We start from the raw sequence: 9,353 nt of genomic DNA, 5'->3' as shown, positions 1-9,353 counted from the left end.
GCTACTTTTATGGCTCTCTCAGTCGCTTCCCGGGAAACCAAAGCTTTGGGCTCCGGGGGAAGTATGGTTGCAAAGCTGAAACTTAAAGGAATTGACGGAAGGGCACCACCAGGAGTGGAGCCTGCGGCTTAATTTGACTCAACACGGGAAAACTTACCAGGTCCGAACATAAGTGTGTAAGACAGATTGATAGCTCTTTCTCGAATCTATGGGTGGTGGTGCATGGCCGTTCTTAGTTCGTGGAGTGATTTGTCTGGTTAATTCCGATAACGAACGAGACTCAAATATATTAAATAGATATCTTCAGGATTATGGTGTTGAAGCTTATATAGCCTTCATTCATGGTGGCAGTAAAATGTTTATTGTGTTTGAATGTGTTTATATAAGTGGAGCCGTACCTGTTGGTTTGTCCCATTATAAGGACACTAGCTTCTTAAATGGACAAATTGCGTCTAGCAATAATGAGATTGAGCAATAACAGGTCTGTGATGCCCTTAGATGTCCTGGGCTGCACGCGCGCTACAATGAAAGTATCAACGTGTATTTCCTAGACCGAGAGGTCCGGGTAAACCGCTGAACCACTTTCATGCTTGGGATTGTGAACTGAAACTGTTCACATGAACTTGGAATTCCCAGTAAGTGTGAGTCATTAACTCGCATTGATTACGTCCCTGCCCTTTGTACACACCGCCCGTCGCTACTACCGATTGAATTATTTAGTGAGGTCTCCGGACGTGATCACTGTGACGCCTTGCGTGTTACGGTTGTTTCGCAAAAGTTGACCGAACTTGATTATTTAGAGGAAGTAAAAGTATTGTTAAATAATACAAAATTTTGTGTTAACGGTAAAGATATTATACAATAATGATCCTTCCGCAGGTTCACCTACGGAAACCTTGTTACGACTTTTACTTCCTCTAAATAATCAAGTTCGGTCAACTTTTGCGAAACAAAACTGCAGCTTGTTCTTGTTTATTTTTAGATTCTTCAAATTTGTTAATTAGGTCAAGTCCGTTATTAACAACCTGAACATACCACGTTTAAAAGCCCGCGTTTACTTCTTCTGACTATTCTTAACCCATTCATTTCTCTTTTTAACTTTTCAACTAAATATTGGATTTGGACAATGTGTTGGAATTCTTTGGCTTCGTCCAGTAGGTTGTCGAATGCTATTTCGGTCTTGTTAAATTTATACTTAAATGGTGGTATTCAAATTTCGTTGGGATTTCCATTGATCCAGTTTTAAATATCAGATATCCGTTTTTTTGCGTTTATTGGACTTATTTCGATACTTTGTGCCTTGGTTGTACTTATAAGCGAGATTAATATCAGGGATAATATAGGGATGACTTGGTTATGTTTCGTCTTCCTCGGCTTGTCTGGAATTATCATATTTACTCTTGTTAATCTTCTTTTGTTTTTTGAATTTTGACTTATAATGTGTGATTTTCCTGCCTCTATTTGTATCTTCAAAGTGTTTGTTGTCAACCTGTCTTATTAAACCTGTTTTCTTGAAAGGATTGGTAATCTTAGTTTTAACTAAGGGTGCTTGTCTATATTTCGTATTAATTTCAAAATCGTGTCTATTTCATTTAGCCTGTCTATTTTATTGATTTTATTTTGTTGAGTGTTAATATCTGGAGTTCCTGCGTATAGGAAATATCTGCGGGAGTTCTATTAGTCGTGTTGTGTTTAGTTTTATGATTATACACGTATAAGATTACTTCGAATTTTGTACACCGGTCCTCTATATTGTTTTCGTTACTAATAATTCTCAATTTTTCATTTACTGTCTTATGAAATCTTTCTACATCAGATACACCATTTTTGCTAGTTGTTACTGATATATCTACTCCTTCAGATTTTAACCAGTTTTGCAAGGCTATACACATAAATGCTGAATCTTTGTCTGCTTTGATTTCTTGTGGTTTTCCCATGTCGTTAAATACCTTCATTATGGCTCTTTTTGCTTCTAGCCAATCTCTACTTTTCACTTCAATTAAAGTAGCGAATTTCGAATAAATGTCGATACAAGATAAAAATTGTTGGTTACCGACCATATAGAAATCAATGACATATCGTTCTCTTGCGTTAAGTATTTCTGGAGTTATTTCAAATGATAGTTTTGTATTTCTGTGTTCTGTTTTTGCAATGTTGCAGATTTCACATTCATTAATTATATTTTGTATTAACTTTTGGCTATCTGGATAGTAATGTTCTTCTTTAAACCAGTTAATAGTTTTTTCGATTCCTGGGTGTAGAAGTTCTTTATGCATTTTTAATATCATATTTTTGAATTCGGCATAAGTCAAAATATCTTTTAATATAAGCGTGCATTTTACCAGTTTCGTCAAATTGTTGGGACTTATTATTTGTACGTATGCCCTTTGGAATGTTAAGAAATCATCATCATTATGGAAATAAATTGCGCTTTTCTTAGTGCATACATATTCTTTAATGATGTTTTTAGCAAAGTCATCTGTCATTTCTTTGTAAGTTATTTGATTTTTAATTTGTGAAAATAATGCTTTACCTCAGTTTCATCGTTATCTCCTTTCTCTAATTATATTTGTCTAGAGAAATAATTGAATGGTCGTTCGGTGATGGATATATAATTAAGATTATCTTCAGAAGCGCTATGTATGGTTGCATCTACACTATTGGCAACTTCGCCAAGCATTAGTTCTTCTATTTTGGTTCGCGATAATGCATCTGCTACATAATTTTCTTTTCCGGGAAGATACTTAATCTTATAATCGAATTCGTTTAATTTAATTTTCCATCTTTGAAGTTTCATATTTGGTTCTTTAATATTATTAAGCCAGACAAGGGGTTTATGATCACTAAGTATTTCAAAAGATCTCCCAAATAGGTATGATCTGAAATATTTTGTCGCCCAAACTATAGCTAGAAGTTCTTTCTCTATAGTGGCATAGTTTATTTCATGCTCATTCAATGTCCTACTAGCATAACAAACGGGTTTATGATTTTGAGACAGGACTGCACCGATGGCAATATTACTAGCGTCAGTAGTTAAGGAAAAAGTTTTACTAAAATCAGGGTAGATTAAAATCGGATCTGATGTAATAAGTACTTTAAACCTTTCAAATGCTGCTATGTAATCTTTGTTTTCCGTGTCTATTGTTGCTCCTTTTTTCAATTTAATGGTCATGGGTTTAACTATGTTAGCGAAGTTTGGAATGAACTTACGATAGAATCCACATAATCCTAAAAATGATTTTATTTGTTTTGGAGTCTTTGGTAGTGGGAAATTTGTGATAGCATTGGTTTTATTTGGATTGGGTTGATACCATTAGTGGTTACAACATGACCTAGGAATTCTGTTTCTCTTTTCATAAATTCACATTTATCCAATTGCAATTTTAAGTTTTCATCCCTAAGTTTTCCAAAAACTTTCTTTAGAAATAAGATGTGTTCTTCCAATGAAGTGGAAAAAATTATTATATCGTCTAAACAATCTTTGTAGATTAAATCTTCCAAAAGGTTGTTCATACATCTTTGAAAAGTTTCGGGGGCATTCTTAAGGCCGAATGGCATTCGAGTGTACTCGTAACTAAACAATCTTTGTAGATTAAATCTTCCAAAAGGTTGTTCATACATCTTTGAAAGTTTCGGGGGCATTTTTAAGGCCGAATGGCATTCGAGTGTACTCGTAATGACCATGTTTTGTAGAAAATGCGGTTTTTGCGATTGACTTGCTGTCCATTTGGATTTGATGAAATCCTTTAGCTAAATCTATGGTTGTGAAATACTGGCATTTTCCTAATTTGTCAAGAATCTCGTCCATTCTAGGAATTGGAAATTTATCATTGATAGTGATTTCGTTTAAATTCCTATAATCTACAACCAACCTAAATTTTTTCTTGCCAGACGCGTCTGTCTTTTTTGGAACGACCCAAATAGGTGAACAGTTAGGAGATTTCGACTTACGAATTATTCCCTGCTCTATCATTTCTTTGATTTGCCTATTTACTTCCTCATCAACGCTCTGGGGGTATTTATATGGCTTACGATAAACTGGATCTTCATGCTGAGTTTGGATTGTATGTTTAATAGTACTTGTGAAAGTCAAATTTTCACCTTCTCTGTACTGAATGTCACCATATTCAAATAGAACTTTCTTTAAACTTTCTAGCCTAAATTCATTGTTTTCGCGTAATCATTATGGATCGCGAAGTTTACCGATTGATCTTCTGTAGAAGGTAGATTAAGGCACTCCTGTGCGGTCTTATCTTCTTCCATGTCCTCATCGTTGTATCGGAAATTATATGTTTTTGGGCCTAGTTTAATTGTTTTGTTTTCATAATAAATTTTTGCTTTAGCAGCTTCTAGGTAATTTCGACCTAACAGGATATCATAATTATCAGAGAATTTATGTAAATAAAATTTTTGTTTCTGATGGACATGTTACGCTTGGTTTACTATGATACTTTTATGTATTTTTACCGGACCTCTAATAGTATACACTTTTAAATTTTCTTTTGTCTCTTTTAATTTAGCAAAATTTTTATTCATTATGTTGATTGATGATCCTGTGTCTATCATTCCCTTATAAAATTTATTCTGAAAGGCAATTTTTACATATGGATTGTGTCTTCCGTCTCCGAGGCAGTTTGATGAAAATTTACATCCATCCTATTTTGGCCACTTTGACTTTCCCTCTGTCTTTTTGCTGGGGCACCACTAAATCTATTTGTATTAGCCTGATCATTTGAATTTTGATGGTTATTCGGATTTTGTAATCTGGCTTGATTCAAACTGTTTCTAAATGTTTGGTAATTGCCTTGCAAATGTGGGGGAATGGGACGTTGTTGATATTGATTTTGGTTATTCTGGGAAGTTGTTGCATTAGAATTAGAATTTGAATTTGAATTGTAGTACGAACTTAAATTTCTTTGATTATCGTAATATCTTACTCTGATATTTTCCTTTATTCCTATGATTTTTATTGTTGTTTCTATTTTGTGTATATTCTTCTTCTGGATTTGCATCATAAAATCCTAACTCCATAGATGCTTGTTTTAATTTTGGAATACTGGTTATATCTTTTCTTGCTAGTGACATATACATGCGATCGGGAAGTTTTCGATCAATGGTAATATGAACTGTTCTATCCAACATTCTTGTATAATTGATTTATCTGATGGATCAGATTCTAATTCTAATTTATCGAACACATTCCTATACTGTTTTTCTAATTCGCTTATAAACTTACTAAGACTCCCTTTGAATTGTGTTTCCGCCAGCTTCTGATGATTGTTTCGTAAGGCCTATGATCTTTGAAGGCGGTGATTAAAGCTGTCTTCGTTGTTAGCCAGTTATTGGCTCCAGATTGTGCGACGGTTTCTGCTGCTGTGTCGACTATTACTCTTCTTATTGCTCCGAAAATGACATGTGCCTGTCTTGGTTCTTGGGTTGGGTACAGTTGTAACAAATATTCGACTTCGTTGATGAATCCTGAGAGTTTTCCTGGTGTTCCATCGAAGTACTGTAGCTCCTTGATCTGACCCAATAACTGGTTCAGATGGATCTCTATTAATTGTTGGACTGCCATCTTTTATTGAGTTTGTGTTTTGGGCTTTCTAAAATGTTTATATCTGACCGAATTGGATTTTTGGGTGTTTTATGACTACTCGTAGGTTTTATGTCACGTAATTTTATTTTCAGAATGTTTTTATTCTGACCGAATTGGATTTTTTGGATGTCTTATGACCACTCGTAGGTTTTACGTCACGTAGATTCTTTTGCGGATCTTTTTTTTTTAAGTGCACTTTATTCAATTCGCTGATCAAGATAACTAGTTGTGTAGTATATCTTTTTGTTGATCAGTACCGTATTTAAAAGGACTTTATTTTTAGATCCTACCGACTGCGCCAATTAAATGTTTGCAACTCCGATTAAATAAAAAATATAATTTTATTTTATTCAACTGATGGTTTACAGAGTTTAAACTTATTAGTGAAGAACACCGACCTATTACTTTGAGGTCTCAAACTGAACTTAACTTGCTGATCTGATTCTGTTGATGATCAAGCCTCGGTCTCGAGCTTTTCGGGATTTGAGTGAGTTGTGAAATTGTTCTGAGGAACTTTCAGTTTCTTTTGAGTGAAACTTTAATTACTCTTGGATTCAAGTGTCTTGACTCTTGGATACAAGTGCGCTCTTAGATTTTACGACTTTGAAATGTCTTTTGATTGAAATAGGAGTTAATGTGTCTGCGAGCCGAACTTTGATTATCTTTGAACGTGTGAACGTGACAATTGGAGTGAGTTGTTTAGTCTACAGTTTTGGGTGATAACATATTGGGGATTTTCCGTTGGCCTTCGATTTTGGGATCTTGTTACAAGGGTGAATAATTCTAGGGTAGTATAGGGTATATCGTAGATACGTAAAGTAATGGGTATATTCGGGGTGTTATGGGACTGTGTATGTGTTGCTTAAATATGTGCAGAGTCTCATAGGAATATGGGCATGTCACTATATATATATAAATATATCAAAAAATATATCAAAATATCTTATCTAATTTAAAGCGTTTTAATGAAAGACAAAAAGTATAGTCCTATGGATTTAAATAGCTCGAGCAAATGGTGTCCAATGCCGAGTAATTATTATGAGATATCAATTACGAGTCATGGTGAGGCTCTGATGTCCATAAAATAAAAATCGATCTAGCCAATCGATTAGAGATACAGATAGATAGAGATATATATACGATATGTTAAATATAAAATATATAATAGAATATAATATAATTACTTTGTGTGTATATGGACCATAATATACACGCGTTGCGCATATGTATTGTTCATCTCAGTTATGTGCATAAATTGGTTAATGCAACAACCTAAAATATATAATGTTGTACCCGGTTATTAATCAGGTTAATGTTTTATATAAAAATGCAATATATATCAAACTTAAATAGAAATAAAACGTCCAAATAAAAAATTGGTATTATATTGTTTATATGAAACTAGGACATTTCGCAACATTTATTTAAGGTATAAAAATACATTTATTGAAGGAATTGATATATGCCAGTAAAATGGTGTATTTTTAATTTTTTTCAATAAAAACACACTTGACGAAATTAAAAAAACAAATATTATATAACTCTAAGCGGTGGATCACTCGGCTCATGGGTCGATGAAGAACGCAGCAAACTGTGCGTCATCGTGTGAACTGCAGGACACATGAACATCGACATTTTGAACGCATATCGCAGTCCATGCTGTTATGTACTTTAATTAATTTTATAGTGCTGCTTGGACTACATATGGTTGAGGGTTGTAAGAATATGCTAATTAAGTTGTTTATAAAATTTTTAAATAAAATTTATAAGCACATGGTATATTATTGGATAATTATTTATTATTCATAATATTAAAAAATATATGAAAAACATTAACTCACAACTGGATTATTTGAAATGTGATAAACGAAGAAAAATATTTTCGTTTTCAATCAAATGATACTGCGAAATGTCTAGCATAAAAAATTTTGAAATATTTTTCATCTAGAATTGTCTCTTATTAATGATTAGAAAATCGAAAGCTATTGGAAATGTTATTGCTCTTCGTTGGTTCGTTATATAATTATCGAATTTATAAAATGTTTTCTCATTATATATAAAGAATTAATTAATTAAAAGTTATATACAACCTCAACTCATATGGGACTACCCCTGAATTTAAGCATATTAATTAGGGGAGGAAAAGAAACTAACAAGGATTTTCTTAGTAGCGGCGAGCGAAAAGAAATCAGTTCAGCACTAAGTCACTTTGTCTATATGGCAAATGTGAGATGCAGTGTATGGAGCGTCAATATTCTAGTATGAGAAATTAACGATTTAAGTCCTTCTTAAATGAGGCCATTTACCCATAGAGGGTGCCAGGCCCGTATAACGTTAATGATTACTAGATGATGTTTCCAAAGAGTCGTGTTGCTTGATAGTGCAGCACTAAGTGGGTGGTAAACTCCATCTAAAACTAAATATAACCATGAGACCGATAGTAAACAAGTACCGTGATGGAAAGTTGAAAAGAACTCTGAATAGAGAGTTAAACAGTACGTGAAACTGATTAGAGCTTAAGCCCGATGAACCTGAATATCCATTATGGAAAATTCATCATTAAAATTGTAATATTTAAACAATATTATGATAATAGTGTGCATTTTTTCCATATAGGGACATTGTAATCTATTAACATACAAAATTTATCATACAATACGGCATATAGTTTATTCCAATTAAAATGCTTGCGTTTTAACACAGATTAAATGTCATTAATTTGATAAAGTGTTGATAGATTTATATGAATATAGTGCGTTAATTTTTCGGAATTATATAATGGCATAATTATCATTGATTTTTGTGTTTATTATAAGCACTTGTTCGATTAACAATGCGAAAGATTCAGGATACCTTCGGGACCCGTCTTGAAACACGGACCAAGGAATCTAACATATGTGCAAGTTATTGGGATATAAACCTAATAGCGTAATTAACTTGACTAATAATGGGATTAGTTTTTTAACTATTTATAGCTAATTAACACAATCCCGGGGCGTTCTATATAGTTATGTATAATGATATTTATATTATTTATGCCTCTAACTGGAACGTACCTTGAGCATATATGCTGTGACCCGAAAGATGGTGAACTATACCCTGATGGAAGACCGAAACAGTTCTGACGTGCAAATCGATTGTCAGAATTGAGTATAGGGGCGAAAGACCAATCGAACCATCTAGTAGCTGGTTCCTTCCGAAGTTTCCCTCAGGATAGCTGGTGCATTTTAATGTTATATAAAATAATCTTATCTGGTAAAGCGATTGATTAGAGGCCTTAGGGTCGAAACGATCTTAACCTATTCTCAAACTTTAAATGGGTAAGAACCTTAACTTTCTTGATATGAAGTTTAAGGTTATGATATAATGTGCCCAGTGGGCCACTTTTGGTAAGCAGAACTGGCGCTGTGGGATGAACCAAACGTAATGTTACGGTGCCCAAATTAACAACTCATGCAGATACCATGAAAGGCGTTGGTTGCTTAAAACAGCAGGACGGTGATCATGGAAGTCGAAATCCGCTAAGGAGTGTGTAACAACTCACCTGCCGAAGCAACTAGCCCTTAAAATGGATGGCGCTTAAGTTGTATACCTATACATTACCGCTAAAGTAGATGATTTATATTACTTGTAATATAAATTTTGAAACTTTAGTGAGTAGGAAGGTACAATGGTATGCGTAGAAGTGTTTGGCGTAAGCCTGCATGGAGCTGCCATTGGTACAGATCTTGGTGGTAGTAGCAAATAATCGAATGAG

The 9,353-nt window shown here is 33.9% G+C and overlaps 1 non-coding gene across 1 annotated transcript; it reads left to right on the top strand.

The window, feature by feature from the left end:
• The first annotated feature begins 7,135 nt into the window (after nucleotides 1–7,135).
• On the top strand, nucleotides 7,136–7,314 carry LOC128266081 (5.8S ribosomal RNA). Its single transcript, XR_008269017.1, has one exon. It is a non-coding gene; the product is annotated as a 5.8S ribosomal RNA (ribosomal RNA).
• Nucleotides 7,315–9,353: the final 2,039 nt, after the last annotated feature.

Source organism: Drosophila gunungcola, unplaced genomic scaffold (assembly GCF_025200985.1).
Source record: "Drosophila gunungcola strain Sukarami unplaced genomic scaffold, Dgunungcola_SK_2 000292F, whole genome shotgun sequence".
Lineage (NCBI taxonomy): Eukaryota > Metazoa > Arthropoda > Insecta > Diptera > Drosophilidae > Drosophila > Drosophila gunungcola.
This window is presented reverse-complemented; position numbering and strand designations above follow the sequence as displayed.